This window comes from Canis aureus, chromosome 14 (genome assembly GCF_053574225.1).
Source record: "Canis aureus isolate CA01 chromosome 14, VMU_Caureus_v.1.0, whole genome shotgun sequence".
NCBI classification, from domain to species: Eukaryota; Metazoa; Chordata; class Mammalia; order Carnivora; family Canidae; genus Canis; species Canis aureus.
The window spans coordinates 38,087,056-38,104,248 of record NC_135624.1 but is presented as its reverse complement, the minus strand read 5'-3'; the positions used below and the strand labels follow the sequence as shown (position 1 = coordinate 38,104,248).

The following is a 17,193-nucleotide window of genomic DNA, read 5'->3' as shown; positions in this document are numbered from 1 at the left end:
AGCTAGCGGGACCTGGGGTGTCTCCATGCTCCTGCTGTGAGGGCGAGGGGAGCCACGCATACGGTGGGAGCCTGACCGGTAGTGGTTGAGTGTCTAGGGAAGGGTGTACTATCCACATATCGCTCCCCGGCAGAGGGCTCTCTCCTCGGGCTGATGACATTATGGTGGAAAAGACCAAGTGAAGTAAGTGTTTATTAGAGGTAGAACCACACGCCATCTGGCAGTTCCAGTTGGAGGGAAGGGCGAGGGAAGAGTTTGGGAGAATTTGTCCTGCAAAACATACCATGAAGGAAGGAATTTGGATTTTGTAAAAAAGGGTTCATCTGAGCTCATCCCACTGGGGAGAATGCCAGTGCATCTTGCATTCCCTTGTTTTTCCCCCTCGTTCTGATGAAAGTGTACGTGGGGGAGCCAAAGCATGTATCTGCCTGTCCTGTCTTGCCTGCTGTCCCCATCTGTACCTGTCCCCATGGGGAAATGCTGCCTACGTTCAGATTCTGTCACTTCCTAGCTGTGTGTTACCTTGAGCAAGTACTTTAACCTCTCCTGGACTTTTCCTTGTAAAATAACAATAATAACAGCACCTACATCACAGGATTATTATGAGCGCTAAATAGGATGATGTATGTAAAGGGCTTTAAATAGCACATGCTGTCGTATTATTAGCACTCACATTTGTTAGCTGCTACTATTACTGCTATCATCTCTATGGTCATCATTGCCATACTACCACCGCCTCTATCACCACCTCCACCTCCACCACCACCACCACCTCCATCACCAGCATCACTACCTCCCCCACCACTGTCATCACCACCATCACCTCCACCTCCACCACCTCCACCACAACCATCACCACCATCACCACCACCGCCATCATCATCATCACTACTCCACCACCACCATCACCTCCACCTCCACCACCACTGTCACCTCCACCTGCGTCATCGTCATCATCACTACTCCAACACCACCACCATCACCTCCACCATCACCTCCTCCTCCACCACCACTGTCACCTCCACCTCCATCATCATCATCACTACTCCACCACCACCATCACCTCCACCTGCGTCATCGTCATCATCACTACTCCAACACCACCACCATCACCTCCACCATCACCTCCACTTCCACCATCACCTCCACCACCTCACTTCCACCTCCACCACCACCATCACCACCACCTCCATCATCATTATCATCACTACTACCATCACCACCTCCACCACTAATGTCACCACTATCACCATCATCATCAGTTCCACCATCACAGTTGCTGCTACCACCAGCAACATTATTATCGTCACCATTGCCACCCTCATTATTGCCACCATTGTCATTCTTGCTGCCATCACCATTTGTTCTCGTTGCTGTGGAATGCTCTCCTGTGTAACGCACCATCGTTTATGACTGAGCACATTTGGGTGGTTTCCATTTGGGACTATTAAGAATAGTCACCCTGAGTATTTTGTCACATGCTTTGGCGGACTTCTTTAGATGTTTCTGTTGAGTGTATCTCCAAGAGTAGAATGTTGGGTGGTAGGGTATATGTGTGTGTATTTGGCTTTAGAGTGAAACGTTTTTCCAAAGTTGGTTGCACTAGTTCACGCCATGATTATGTGAGAGTTCTGGTTGCTCAAGTCCTCACTGATACTTGGCATCTGTAGTCATTTTATCCATTCTGGTGCTCAGGGTGGGGTGTAACTGGGGTTTTAGGTTCCATTTATTTGATGACCAGTGAAGCTGAATACCTTTCATTTTTTTTAAGATTACTTATTTATTCATGATAGACAGAGAGAGAGAGAGAGAGAGAGAGAGAGAGGCAGAGACACAGAGGGAGAAGATCGTGGAACTCGATCCTGGGTCTCCAGGATCACACCCTGGGCCAAAGGCAGGTGCTAAACCACTGAGCCACCCAAGGATCCCCCTGAATACCTTTCATATGGTTTCGGATACACAGATCCTTTTTTGTACAAGTGCCTTGTCCTTTTTTCCCTTTGGGCATTCTTCCTTCTCTGATTGTCTCTGTCTGTCTGTCTCCCTCTCTCTCTCACTGGTGAGACCTGTGTATGTTCTGACTAGGAGCTCTTGGTTGGGAATGAGTGTGACTGTCTCGCACTGTGTGGTTGCCTGTGCACTCTTAGTGGTGCTTTGGACAAACGGAAGTTACTAATTTTTTTTCATTTTTTAAAGATTTTATTTATTTATTCATAGCCAGAGAGAGAGAGAGAGAAAGAGGCAGAGACACAGACAGAGGGAGAAGCAGGCTCCACACAGGGAGCCAGATGTGGGACTCGATCCCGGGTCTCCAGGATCACACCCCAGGCTGCAGGCAGCGCTAAACCGCTGAGCCACCCAGGCTGCCTGAAGTTACTAATTTCAACATGGTTCACCTAATCATTTTTCTTCTGTGGTCATTGCTCTTTGGATGTCATGTAAAAACGCTTTGTCTACTTAGTCTGTGGGAAGCTTTGGTGACCCAACTTAGTCTCATCCTTTCTTTCCTCTGTTTTTGGGAGCAAGTACATATGGATGAGGTAGAAAATGCCTCTCTGACCTGAAATGCCTTCATCTGGTATCCGGATTTAATAACTGGTTAATAGGGTGTGGTCGATGTTGGAGCCTGTGAGCCCCTGGTCACTGACAGATAATCACGGAGCCTGTAACCATGAAGCGTGTCGTGTAACTTACCTCTCTATCACAGCTTAGCAATTGGAAACCATCTTTTCCTTTTCTCCCATAAACTCAAGTGACGGTCATGTGTCCACTATTTGTTATGCACCTGCTGCTTCTTTCTTAAGCAGGGATCGCCCTGTTTGTCCCCTTTGGAAATCCTCGAATAACTTCCCATTGTCCTGGACCCCAGTCATTGTCCTGGCCTCTGCCCTGTGCTTCAGCCTCCTCTGGCCGCCTCTCCCCTTGAACTCCCAGTGTTCGGGGTCGTTAGGAGGTAATTTCAGTCTCCTGGACATTCGTGCGCCTCTTCTACACCTTACCACACACCCATCTTCTCTCCCTAGAGCTCAGCTTGCTGACTTCCACTCATACCCTTTCACCTCTTATTTCCAGTGAACTTTCCCTCTGGGCTTGTGCTGAGTATTCACTCTGGGAATCTTCCTCGTCTGGGCTTCTGGGTCCCCTCCTGTTGTCGGAGTGCCCCAAGGTACTTGTGCAGGCACGCTTTCACTATGCGTGGCTTTCACTATGCATGGCAGTTATTTGTTCTGGGAAGGCGCTCTGTCTCCCAGCGGCTGGGAGTCTCCCTGAGGCCTAGTGCCTGGTTAGTGCTTAGTACTGAGGGGTTGCTGATGGGAAGGGCTTTCTCGTTTACAGAATGAGACAGATAGGAAAAAACAGATGTGTGTGAATCACTTTGATATTTCTTTTGTTTTTTAAAGATTTTATTTATTCATGAGAGAGAGAGAGAGAGAGAGACAGAGACAGAGACACAGGCAGAGAGAGAAGCAGGCTCCATGCAGGGGCCTGATGTGGGACTTGATCCCAGGTCTCCAAGATCAGGCCCTGGGCTGAAGGCGGCGTTAAACTGCTGAGCCACCCGGGCTGCCCTCACTTTGATATTTATAATGAGTTGCATGGGTCCCTGTACTCATTCGGCTTCTGGTCCACTCCATGTGAGTTTCTGCCCCTGCTGCTTTGCTGGGACTCTTCTCCCTTCCACAGAGACCTTCACCTACTTCTTGATTAGCCGAGCACTGCTTTCCTCCAGAGAGCTTCTGTCCACCTGTCTGGGCTACCCTGGACTTTGGTGTCCTTGTGCTTCTGAACTCATGTGGAACTTACCCTTTGTGTCAGCCATCCCCTCCCTCTCTGACCTTTCATTATGAGAATGTTCAGACATACAGAATTTTACCGTGGACACTGTATGCCATCAACTACAGTTCTGTAATTAATGTTTTCCTGTGTTTGATTTATCAGGTACCCATCTAGCCTCCTATCCATTTGTTAACCCATCTTATTTTTTGTGTGGTTCAGGGTAAGTTGCAGATTTCAGAGCATTTTACCTACTAACATTTCAGGTACATATCACTAGTTAGAGTTCAAAGTTTGTTTACTTTTTTTGGTAAAATATATATGCAGTGAAATGTACAAATCTTAAATTACCATTTGATTAGGTTTGATCCACATGTGTCCCCTGGTTCCCTTTCCAGCCAGTCCCTGCTCACCCCAGCTAGTGTGTTTTATCAGGTTGGCGGATGGTCTATATGCATATTGTTGGAACCAGTATGGGACAGGGTATCCCTTCAAGGTGAAGCCTTTGTCGTGGTACATCACACACATGCTTTTCTTCAAATAAAGAAAAATTCCTGTTTTTTTTTTTTTATTCTCCCATCCCCTTTGCTTTCCTGTCTTGTTTTATTTTATTTTATTTTTAAAGATTTTATTTATTTATTCATGAAGGACAGAGAGAGAGAGAGACAGAGAGAGGGAGAGACATAGGCAGAGGGAGAAGCAGGCTCCCTGTGGGGAGCCCAATGTGGGTCTCGATCCCAGGGCCCCGGGATCACTCCCTGAGCCAAAGGCAGACACTCAACCACTGAGTCACCCAGGTATCCCTCCTGTCTCGTTTTAATCTCTAACCTTACAAACTCATTTTTAAAATCCTTTTGTCTTTAGGATCAGTCATATTAACAGCCACTTTAGTCATGGTGATACCAACAGTTCATCCCTGCAAGAGTCTAGACTATAACTTTGGTCCTTACGGGGTACATGTGTCCCTGTGATCATTGGAACCTGTCATGGAGATGAGCATTTGTAATCAATTGCAGCTGGACAAGGGCTATCTGTCAGGGTCATGTAAATTTTAATTATAATCCATTTGTGAGCCAGTCTTTACTTATAGGCTGTTAAAGGTGAAAACTTCTACCTTTGCTTAAATAGCCATAGATTTTATTTTAACTAAGTCCAAATTAAGGAGAATTGATTGTATTTGCTTTTAAGCAATCTTCTAAGATATTTGTGAGTGTACAAACACAAATATTCACATACGTATGCACATAAAAACCACACACCCCCTTAATATCTTTATTCCACCAGTGTAATTTTTTTGACAAAAGCAATGATTTCATGTTAGTGTAACTAAAAACTCTTAAGTGTTTGTGGACTGAAGCAAGATTCTCTGCTTTTCTCATGAGTGTTCTCCACAGTTAGATGCAGATATGAATGTATCTCAGATGCTGAAGGTCAACAGCAGTAGCAGTTTCTGGACTACTGTCAATGTAAAATAACCACTTACACTTGACTGCATGAAACTAAACCCTAGCACTACAATCATGGCTATTATTTCTGAGACCAAATCCCACAGGGGGAAAAATTAGTGACATACACTATGCTATTTTATCTGTTTGTTCCTTGCAGCATGTTTTTGCATAGGAATTTTTTTCTTTTAGTTCAAACCTGAGAATTTTTTAAATTGAACTATAAATGGCATACAATATTATATTAGTTTCAGGTGTATAACAGTGGTTTGATATTTTTGTACATTTTGAAATGATCATAATTAGGTCCCGTTACCATCTGTCACCAAAGAAAGATAGGACAGTATTTCTGACCATATTCCCTGTGCTGTGCATGGCATCTTGATGACTTATTTATTTTATAACTGGAATTTTGTTCCTCCTCTTCCCTGTCACCGGTTTTGCCCATTCCCTCACCCCATTCTCTGGCAGCTACCAGTTTGTTCTGTGTATTCATGAGCATATTTCTGTTTTGTTCTGTTTATCCGTTTGTCTTGTTTTTTAGAGTCCAGATATAAGTGAGATCATGCCATATTTGTCTTTCTCTGTCTGACTTCCCTTAGCATAACACCCTCTAGTTCCATCCACATCATTGCACATGGCAAGATTTCATTCTTTTTATGGGTGAGTAATATTCCATTGTGTATGTACACCACATCTTTATCCACTCCTCAGTTGATGGACACTTAGGCTGCTTCCATATCTTGGCTGCTGTAGATAATGCTGCAATGAATATAGAGGTACGTATATTTTTTTGAATTAGTGTTTTTGTTTTCTTCAGATAAATACCAAGAAGTGGAATTGCTGGGTCATATGCTAATTCCATTTTTAAATTTTCGAGCATAGGATTTTGAAGTCTCTCTGGATAGTCCATGTTGTACCATGGTAATGAAAGGAAGAAACAGAAAGGTCCACTTTTGAGGCATAAAAATGTATTAAATCGGGATCCCTGGGTGGCGCAGCGGTTTGGCGCCTGCCTTTGGCCCAGGGCGCGATCCTGGAGACCCGGGATCGAATCCCACATCGGGCTCCCGGTGCATGGAGCCTGCTTCTCCCTCTGCCTATGTCTCTGCGCCTCTCTCTCAATCTGTGACTATCATAAAAAAAAAAAAAATGTATTAAATCTGACAAGGAAGCTATAGGTTTTCCATCCTGCTGCAGCTGTACAAGAGCCTTTTGTGCACTATGGATTTCCTCTGTGTTATTACTTAGATATTGTGCTTATTTGCATTGGGGGATAAATAAGCTGTTCTCTGAGTGGATTTACCTGTTGTTTGAATGTGTCACTCTTAAGCCCTGGAACTTAAAGAGAAGTAAGCAGTGAGTTAGAAATGTTTCTCAGCATGCCATAGGCTTGGAAATTGTTAGATTCTAAATGCAGTTCTGAAGTAGGACTTGGAACCTGTTCACTGACTGCCCTTTGTGTGGGTGGGGGCATAGATCAGGGTGCAGTGTTCAAACCTGTCTGGAGCTGTGCCGCTGGTCACCTGCATGTTTAGCAGAACCAACTGGTGCTCCTTTTCCTCCCCTTCTTCTTGCTTTTCCTACTGAGCTCTGTCAGGGCAGCTTGTCCAGCACGGGCTCTCTTCAGCCAGGGAGAGGAAAGATGGTTTCCGAGTCTGGCCGACTTGGCTCCCAGCCCCTGCTCTGTTAATTACCGGCTGCCTTAGTAAGCAGTGTGGCTGCTTGAGGATTAGGGTTCCAGTGCAGGCTCTCCCTGGGACCCAGTCCTTCCCTCAGGTCATAATTCGAGGATAAGGGATAATGCCTCTGGTGCACCTAGCACAGTGCCTGGCATGTGGCCGCTAGTGAGAAACTGCTTGTGTCCCTTCCCTTTACGTGGGGGAATGAGCTGGGGCTTCTGCTTCCCATTTTCCACATCTGTCTGCCAGGGCCTGGTAAACCAGGGTATCCGAATTGTTAAATCCCACTCCAAATAAGCAAACACGTGCCCCACTTGAGGAAGACAGGCACCTCTGTTTAAATTTCCTAGGCTGACCTCTTAGCTTTCAGAAACCATCTTAGCTTCCTCCTTGTTCTCAGGTTTTTCCTGGAATGGTGAGATTTAACAGTACAGATGAACAAACATGCTCTTGCATTAAAACTGTAGCAACTTAAAGTAACTGGAAACTAGATAGTAAAGTCTACATAAGCCCCGCTGTCACGCGGGAAATGAAGCCAGGAAAGGTGAGGCAGTGAGAAGCAGGCTGGGAAGTGGGGACATTTCTGACAGCAAGGGGTCACTGGCTCCTCTGCTCCTAATCACAAAAGAGAACCTGTTACCCGGGCAGTTCTCAGGACCCAAGGGTTCTGTGACAAGTTGGCTGAAGTGCCACCCAAAGTTATAGTAAGAGTTACCTTCCCCGTGGAGTTTTATACCTCTTTTTGGCCTGGTCTGTTTCTGAGTTGCTTATATTATACTATTTTTATATAATTATTTTTTGAAAATATGGCAACATAGGGCACAACTTTCAAAAGAAATCTTGTAGAAAAGTGGTTAATTACTTCTTAGAATTGTGAAAGCATGGAGTGCCTTGGGAACTCCGTTCCTCGATGTCTCCTTCCATTGTCAGGCCAAGTCCCACTTGCATGCTTGGGTGTGGACTCCAGTCAAAGGGAGCTGGGAGCAGGCTGCCATGGCCAGTAGTGGGTTAGGGGGCCAGGAGGGAGCCCCCCAGATCAGGCCGTCCTCAGTGGTAGGCTTAGCTGTTAGGATTCCCATTACAGTCTTTGGTGCCAGAACACTTGGGTTCCATCTTGACTTTGCCACTTACTGGTGGGATGATTTGGACCTTGGCTGTCACTTCTGTGGCAGTCCGCTTCCACGTGCCAGGAGAGGACTGTGTGGTCCCCCCAGGTGTTAAGATATGCGCGCCTCACATCCTGAGGGGTCAGTACGAAGTAGCTCCTCCTGTTACCCATTGTCATTGTCTTGATGCCACCTTCGCTCTTACTTTTTAAGTGTCTGTTCTTCTCTCACATTTATTAAGCATCTTTTTATGTAGCTTTCTTATGCTCAGTTTCTTAGCCTACCATTCAGAGAAACCTCCCATCTGGTTGCTGCCTGACTTTTTTTTTTTGCACAGACACTTGTCCAATACTCACCTTGTTTCTAGTACCGTGCTTGGGGAGAGGGCAGCAGTGACCCCCATCCTCATGGGGCTGGCGTGGGGGCAAGCCGGATGGTAGCCTGAGTGCTGTGATCATAAGGCAGTGGGAAGGTCCTCTCTCAGCTTTCCTTCCCACCGTTGACCCTCTGCCTGTTCATTTGTCAGTCTGTTGTCTACCAGTTGTCCACCCTTTTGCTCAAGTCTTCAGCAAGCCTTTCCTGTGCTCCTTCTGTGTGGTGGCCATTGTGTTGGGCCCTGGGACACCCAGGAATCAGCTCCAGGTCCCTGTCCTCTGGGCTGTGGAGAGTGCTTCCACAGTCTTTGTCGCCTGGCTGCCTGTGGCTACAGTTGGATGTATTCATGGCTCTCAGGTGTCCTGTGTGCCTCTCACATCCTGCCCATCATTCATATACCAGGCCGCACACCACCTTCCGAAAACTTTCCTGACCCCCTCAGAAGGAATCATGTCACTCCTCCTGTACTTTGCCTTGTTTACACTTTGTTACAGTAACACTTAACTTCACTTGGCTTTGTGTTACTCAACAATCAGGCATTTATATCACATTCTATATACTCCCCATGCCAGGCCCATGAATAATACATGAATCCTGTCCTGGAGGAGCTCACGATTCAGTGTGGGGAGTCAGGCATGTTCAATGAATGGGAGTGGATTCCAACTGCACATATTGTATTATTTCTGTCACCTGTGAGTAACCACAGTGAGTGGATTGACTGCTGTGCCTCCTAGGAAGACACTGACTTTCACAAATGTCTAGAACTCATCCAACTCTGCGTTCCCTTGTATGCATGACTACAGTGGCCGTCTCGAACAGGTCAGTTTGTTGTACGGTTGTAGGGTCATGGTGGAGAAGTTTACAAACTCCGTTCTTTGGGAGACCAAGTGAAATACCTTTTAGTCACTACCACAAGACATGATATGTTTAGCTCATTGGGAGCATGGATGAGAAGTCAACAAGTAGGGCAGGAAGGGCAGAGGAAGTTAGGATGTCTGGCCCTGCATTTGGGAACTTTTCTTTTTTTTTTTAAGATTTTATTTATTTAAGAGAGAGAGAGAGCACAAGCAGGGGCAGGGGCAGAGAGAGAGGAGAAACAGACTCCCTGCTGAGGAGGGAGCCCAATGCAGGGCTTGATCCCAGGACCCCAGGATAATGACCTGAGCTGAAGGCTTTACTGACTGAGCCACCCAAGCACCCCGGTTTGTGAACTTTTTTTTTCTTTAGTTTGTGAACTTTTGAACATCAAATTCCCAGTTGGTTATTTGGGGCCAGGGTGTTGCACACTGATAGCACATAGCTGCTGCCGGCTGCTGCGATGTCCACTTCTGTGGGGCTTGGGCCTTCCCAAGAAGTGCAAACACCCAGGAATGCTGGTGCAAATAGTTAAAATGAGAAGGTGGGTGCCTGGGTGGTGCAGTCAGTTGGGCATCCATCTCTTTTTTTTTTTTTTTTAAGATTTTATTTATTTATTCATGAGAGATACAGAGAGAGAGGCAGAGAGAGAGAAGCAAGCTTCATGCAGGGAACCTGACATGGGACTCAATCACAGGTCTCCAGGATCACACCCTGGGTCGAAGGCAGGTGCCAAATCGCTGACTCACCCAGGCATCCTGAGCATCCAACTCTTTTTTTTTTTTAATAAATTAATTTTTATTGGTGTTCAATTTACCAACATACAGAATAACACCCAGTGCTCATCCCGTCAAGTGCCCCCCTCAGTGCCCATCACCCATTCACCCCCACCCCCCACCCTCCTCCCCTTCCACCACCCCTAGTTCGTTTCCCAGAGTTAGGAGTCTTTATGTTCTGTCTCCCTTTCTGATATTTCCCACACATTTCTTCTCCCTTCCCTTATATTCCCTTTCACTATTGTCTATATTCCCCAAATGAATGAGAACATATACTGTTTGTCCTTCTCCGATTGACTTACTTCACTCAGCATAATACCCTCCAGTTCCATCCACGTTGAAGCAAATGGTGGGTATTTGTCATTTCTAATGGCTGAGGAATATTCCAGTGTATACATAGACCACATCTTCTTTATCCATTCATCTTTCGTTGGACACCGAGGCTCCTTCCACAGTTTGGCTATCGTGGCCATTGCTGCTAGAAACATCGGGGTGCAGGTGTCCCGGCGTTTCATTGCATCTGAATCTTTGGGGTAAATCCCCAAAAGTGCAATTGCTGGGTCGTAGGGCAGGTCTATTTTTAACTCTTTGAGGAACCTCCACACAGTTTTCCAGAGTGGCTGCGCCAGTTCACATTCGCACCAACAGTGTAAGAGGGTTCCCTTTTCTCCGCATCCTCTCCAACATTTGTGGTTTCCTGCCTTGTTAATTTTCCCCATTCTCACTGTTGTGAGGTGGGATCTCATTGTGGTTTTGATTTGTATTTCCCTGATAGCAAGTGATGCGGAGCATTTTCTCATGTGCGTGTTGGCCATGTCTGTGTCTTCCTCTGTGAGATTTCTCTTCATGTCTTTTGCCCATTTCATGATTGGATTGTTTGTTTCTTTGGTGTTGAGTTTAATAAGTTCTTTATAGATCTTGGAAACTAGCCCTTTATCTGATACGTCATTTGCAAATATCTTCTCCCATTCTGTAGGTTGTCTTTGAGTTTTGTTGACTGTATCCTTTGCTGTGCAAAAGCTTCTTATCTTGATGAAGTCCCAATAGTTCATTTTTGCTTTTGTTTCTTTTGCCTTCGTGGATGTATCTTGCAAGAAGTTACTGTGGCCGAGCATCCAACTCTTGATGTCGGTCTACTCAGGTCATGATCTCAGGGCTATGAGATTCAGCCCTGCATCGGGCTTCCTGCTCAGTGGGGAGTCTGCTTCTCACTCTCCCTCGGCCCCCTACTCATGCTCCCTCTCAAATCAATCAATCAATCTATCTATCTATCTTTAAAATGAGGAAAATACATTTCTGAAAATTGAGATACAGCACTCTTTCGCAGACTTGTTGTTAGGGTTAGACAGGCCAGGATATTGGGGTAGGTGGGATCCTGGCTACACTGGCTCCTGTGTGGCCTTGGGCAGCTGGCCTGAGAGGGGACAGTAGCAGGACGTGTTCCAAGAGTCACTGTATGGATTCAGTGACACGGCGCCTGCCTCGTGGAAGTACTCTCTAGATGTCAGCTGTCCTGTGCTTGCTGTTTGGGTGACAGCACCTAGCTCGTGCTAGGTGTTCGTTTCCTGCCCCGTCCTCCTTCTGGGTTGTATCTGTGGGTGCCCCCACAGCCCAGCTGAGATCACAGTTGATAGAGTCTCTCTTACAATCCACTGCCTCTGACATCTGTGACACATCCAGCCTTCAGTGTTCTGCAGCCAGGACCACAGGGAGCCCTGAGGACATCTCACAGCTCATTTGAGCAGAGTTGATCTCTCAGTTGCAGCACTTTTTAGAAATGAAAACTCATCCAAATAGCCAAGAATAGCACTATAATTACAGTTTTTAGTTTAGTTTCCGCCCCCCTCCCCTGGTTATAAATTCCTGCTACGCTGGACTGTTGGCCAAGAGCATTAGTTCTTTCCTACAAATCTGGGCCCTCAGCAGGGCCACTTCCTAGTTCCAGCGACTAGGACAGCGAGTCCCATCTTTGGGCAGTCCATTAATTCAGCAGTTTTGAACCTGTTCTGTATGTGACAGTATTAAAAACTTTTAAGCAATTTTTGGATTGAGAAGAACATCAGCTGTCACCTGGTCTGAGCTTTTGGGGACTTCTCTGCCCCCCAGCCTTGTTCCTTCCTATAATCTGAGATCTTCCACACAGGCTCGTTTCCCTTTATAGGCAGGGAGCACTTCTTATTTTTCTCTTTTCCTCAGAACTTAGTACTGTGCCTTCCCTTGGGATATTTAGTGGCTGTGCGGTGATTGCTCACTGAGTGAATGGAAGGGGCAGTAGTAGAATGTGAGAGGGAAACATGAACGTGGTGCTCTGGAGTTTCCAGAGGACTTCCACCTGCATTCTCTGGGCTACCCTGTGTGCCAGGCTACGTGCCAAGGCCTTGATGCCTCATTGTATCTTGGTGCCGACTCTAGTGTTGTCTCCACCCCGCTGATGAGGCATTTTGGGATGACAGAGGAGAACTGTCAGGGGCAGTGCAGGGACTAATTCATACTTGTCTGATCCAGAAGCTCATGACTGGACCGTTACATTTTATTTCCTACCATCTCTTTTCAAGGTCCTATATCCTGTCACCTTAGTGATGTTTTCATTGTAAATACTCTGCACTCTGGTTGTGAAGCTGGGCGGCGGCTTAATGTTCCAGATGAGCTGCCAGAGGCAGAACATTTAGTGGAAAGAACCAGCTGTTGGCCAGGCCTGGCCCTGACCTTGGTGCTTTTACTTTAGCTGTTTGACTATGGATAAGTTGTTTAAACTCTCTGAGCTTTGGTTGCCTCTTCCATAATATGGGAATAATATAGCTACGGTCTGAAGTTAGAAGATAGAACTTAATAGATATTTATATCAAATATATTTTTATAGAGGGGCTCCAGGGGAGGAATTTGTCTTGTTTGCCAGACCTTCCCCTCTCTGTCCTGCAGAACCAGTCAGGATAGGGAGTGGAAAGCAGAGGCAGAGCTGACCTCATTAGTTTGGACCAGCTTTTCCTAAGCCTCGTCAAGTTCTTTTTGGGCACTAGATCACCTGCCAGTTTGCACAATGCAGGAGAATTAATCCACTGCTGCAGAGAAGTCGATCTGTCTGGTGGATTGAGTATGGGGGCTCAGTGACACATGTGCCCCAGGTGATTGCTGTCCTCATCAGCTGTTCATGTTATTGTCTGGCCCTGATAGAGGGCACCAGAGAAAGCAGTTCCATTGGCTTAAAATCGCACCTGCCTCTCCTGGGTGGGCACTGGTCCTCAGCATGTCCAGGCTGGGTTCACAGGGCTCCTCCTTATTACATTGGGGTGGTGGGGGCGGGGGGCTGGGGTGGATTCAGACACAGCAGTGAGTTGTTAGCGTGTTTGCATGCGTATGTTTATGAAAGTGTAATATATTACCTCATTGTAGAAAGTTGGAAGATAAAAACAGTTTGAAATTACCTGTGACCCCACTAGTCAGAGAGGACTGACCTTAGCTTACAGGTATGCTTTCTTCTTTCTTTTCCACGTGAACATTTTTATGCAGTGGTATCCTAGTGTACATTCAGTCTGGTAATCGGCTTTTTTCCTTCACTTTTCCCCCATCTGTTCTAAGTCTAAATCTGAAACATCTTGGAATGCATTTGTCCGTTCTACAGTGAATGCTTCCTGAGTGCCCCCCACGTGCCCAGTACTGTTCCTCATTGAGTGGGAAGGATATTGGTGGCAGCTCGCACTGCTGTGCACTTACTGAGTGCCAAGCATAGGGCTGGAGACTCCACAAGACTTCTCTGCTCTGCACACAGCTCCGCAGAGGGGAGCGAGGCTGGTCCAGCAGGAATAACTAACACGGGGTGGAGGCTGCACCTAAGCCAGACCTTTTCTGATTGATTTGCTTTCGTTAGCTCACTTCTTCTCCATGCAACCCATTTTATGAATGAGCACACTGAGGCACGTGGAAGTTTGTTGACTTATCTAAGGATGCTCAGCTAGAGCCATGAGTTGAACCAGGCAGTTAACTTCTGAACAGGGCATTCTTTTTTTTTTTTTTTCCATAATTTTTTAATTGGAGTTCAATTTGCCAACATATAGTATAACACCCAGTGCTCATCCCATCAATTGCCCCCCCTCAGTGCCCATCACCCAGTCACCCCATCCCCCTGTCCAATTCCCCTTCCACTACCTTCTGTTCGTTTCCCAGAGTTCGGAGTCTCTCCTGGTTTGTCTCCCTCTCTGATTTTTCCCACTCATTTTCTCTCCTTGCCCCTATAATCTCTTTCACTATTTTTATATTCCCCATATGAGTGAAACCATAGGATGATTGTCCTTCTCCGATTGACTTATTTCACTCCGCATAATACCGTAAGTTCCATCCACTTTGAAGCAAATGGTGGGTATTTGTCGTTTCTAATGGCTGAATAATATTCCATTGTATACATAAACCACATCTTCTTTATCCATCATCTGTCAATGGACACCGAGGCTCCTTCCACAGTTTGGCTATTGTGGACATTGCTGCTGTGAACATTGAGGTGCAGGTGTCCCGGTGTTTCACTGCATCTGTATCTTTGGGGTAAATCCCCAGCAGTGCAATTGCTGGGTCATAGAGCAGATCTATTTTTAACTTTTTGAGGAACCTACACACGGTTTTCCAGAGTGGCTGCACCAGTTCACATTCCCACCAACAGTGTAAGAGGGTTCCCTTTTCTCCGCATCCTCTCCAACATTTGTGATTTCCTGTCTTGCTAATTTTGCCCATTCTCCCTGGTGTGAGGTGGGATCTCATTGTGGTTTTGATTTGTGTTTCTAAACGGGGCATTCTTAACCAGCATGGTGCCTTGCCTCTCCAGGAAGTGGTGAGCTTCAAAGATGAGGTCTGGTCCCTGTCTTCCAGTTGTTGATTGACTGGTGGAAGAGTGAGGCGCTTGACACAGGTGGTGATGTTCTAACAGAGGTGGGCACTTCAGTGCTGTCGGGGCCCTGTACTCTGGTTCAGCAGGAAATGTACCCCAGAGCCGTCACCTGGTTCCTGCCTGTGCGAGGGAAACCTGTTTCTGAAACATAGGCCTGCTGGAATCTTTTGGAGGGAGGCCTCTGCAGAGGGCCTGAGTGTCCCAGCTGGTACTGGCACTTTGTACTGAGGTTGGCCGGTCCTGCTAGAGAGGATGGCTAGGCCATTTACAGAAGTTAGCATGCACTTCAGTCCCCCTGGGCCTTTGGGACCTGGCCTTCCAGCAGGGAGGGCCCAAATGATGCTCTGTCCTGGCATTTCATATCCCCTTGCATTCCAAAATAATTTACTGGATTGGAAAATAGAGATAATATAGTAATCGGGTTAACACATATTTATAGAATGTGAGTTACTGGGTCATTGAGAGGATTTTAGTCCCTTCATGGGTTTGGGAGCAAAGGCACTAACTACCATTCTGGAATTGGGCTCTGGCACACCCAGAGGCACAGCCAGTGGGCAGTGTGACTTCCAGGGCTGCCCTTGAGGCCAGGAGTCAGGTCACCTTGTAAAGCTGAATCAGTGTTTTCTAGAGGAGGCTGCTGCCCATGCTCACAGGTAGAAGAAACTCAGCAAACATGTAGAGTCTGTGCAGATGACTGCAGGAAGGTGAAGGCAGGGCCGGTGTGGGCATCATGCACATGCAGCGGCCCTGCCAGCATGTATAGGCCAGGCCCAGGGCCAACTGCATTTAAAAATTTTTTTTCTTTTTTAAAAAAATATTTAATTACTTAATTATGAGAGAGAGCACGTGCATAAGAGTGTGTGCACACTCAGAGGGGGGAGGGGCAGAGGGAGAGGGACAGGCGACAGGCAGGCTCCGCATCTGAGGCAGGTCTGGATCCCACAACTCGGAGATCATCATGACCTGAGCTGAAACCAAGAATCAGGCGCTTAACTGACTGAGCCCCACATGTGCCCCTCCCACTCCGTCTTTTTAACCTGCCTGACTTCTTCCCACCTTCCCAGCCGTCTCTGAGCAGGATTCTCTCTGGGGTGTTGCATCTGTGGCTGCTGGCGCATCCACAACTGTCCCTGCTATCGTGACCCTGCCCCGTGTGGTCATGAGTCTTACGCCCCAGGAGCCAGCACCACTTGTGATTGCCATCCTTTTCCTAACTGCCTGTCTTTCCTGAGGTCATTCTGAATTAATGAGGTAACTGCATTTACAGAGCCTCTGAATGCTTTGTGAGCGAGTGGGATTGGCGCTGCTGCCGTGCCCCTGGCACTTATTGGGCACCCATCATAAGCCAAGTCTTGTGCTTCCTAGCTGAATGACCTTCATTGAGTATGTTTACCTTCTTGGTTTCCTGTGGGGATGATGGCCACTACTTGGCTGGCTTCGGGGGCGGTGGGGGGAGGGGGTCGGAGCAAGATAACCCGTGTGTGGAAAGAGTCTAGTATATTTGAGGTCTGCAGTGAGGACCTGCGTCAACAGATGGACGTGACATGGCTTCTGAGCACCTTGTGTGGACACTACCCTATCTGCTCCTGCTTGTTAGCATGCCTCTCCGAGGCTACTGAGAATAAGTGTGGTCTGGTAGGTGTGCCTTGCTTGGCTGGAGCGTGGCCAGCTCTGGAGGGCCCGTGCCTTGACCAAGTGCACCATGTGGATTGTGTTCACAACATGGGCTTTGGTCAAGCAAGCATTCCGTCTCCCATTGAATTCTTATGTGGGTGACTTCTGGGACCTGAGAGTAGGACTTTACACTTGATTGTGCCTCGAGCAACCTCCCTGTGGGAAGTGAATGAGTAGAATGGCCCTGGGACCGTGTGGTGCTCTGATTTTTGACCAGGGACAAGTCACTTAATCTCTTAAAGCCTTGCTGCCTTATTCTGACAGGACATTTAGCCCTGAGAATTGGTTCATAGAGAGGTAAGGTAACCCAGGGGTGGGAGCAGCAGCAAGTTGCTCCCACCTCGGGGCCTGAAGGGCCTGTAGGAGGAGGGGTAGTAGCAGAGCCGGGAACTGGGCCCTGAGCTGAGAACCACAGCAGGGCCTTCTCGGTGGAAGGAGGGGCCTGTTTTAATGATCTCCTATCACCTGGTTGGTGAGCAGAGGGTCTCGCCTTCACGTTAAGCAGATGGCCAAACGCATGATCCTTGGCCCCTGACAGTGATAATAGTGGTTTACTTGCCACACATACAGCCCCAGAGAGGAGGCCACTGTGTGCACACAGGGCCACGTGGAGGTCACACTTAGGAACAGAGT

At 47.1% G+C, this 17,193-nt stretch overlaps 1 protein-coding gene across 7 annotated transcripts in view; it reads left to right on the top strand.

Annotated features, from left to right (window-relative positions):
• TRAPPC9 (trafficking protein particle complex subunit 9) overlaps nucleotides 1-17,193 on the top strand; it is a 547,275-nt gene that overhangs the window by 130,281 nt on the left and 399,801 nt on the right. The window lies entirely within an intron of this gene.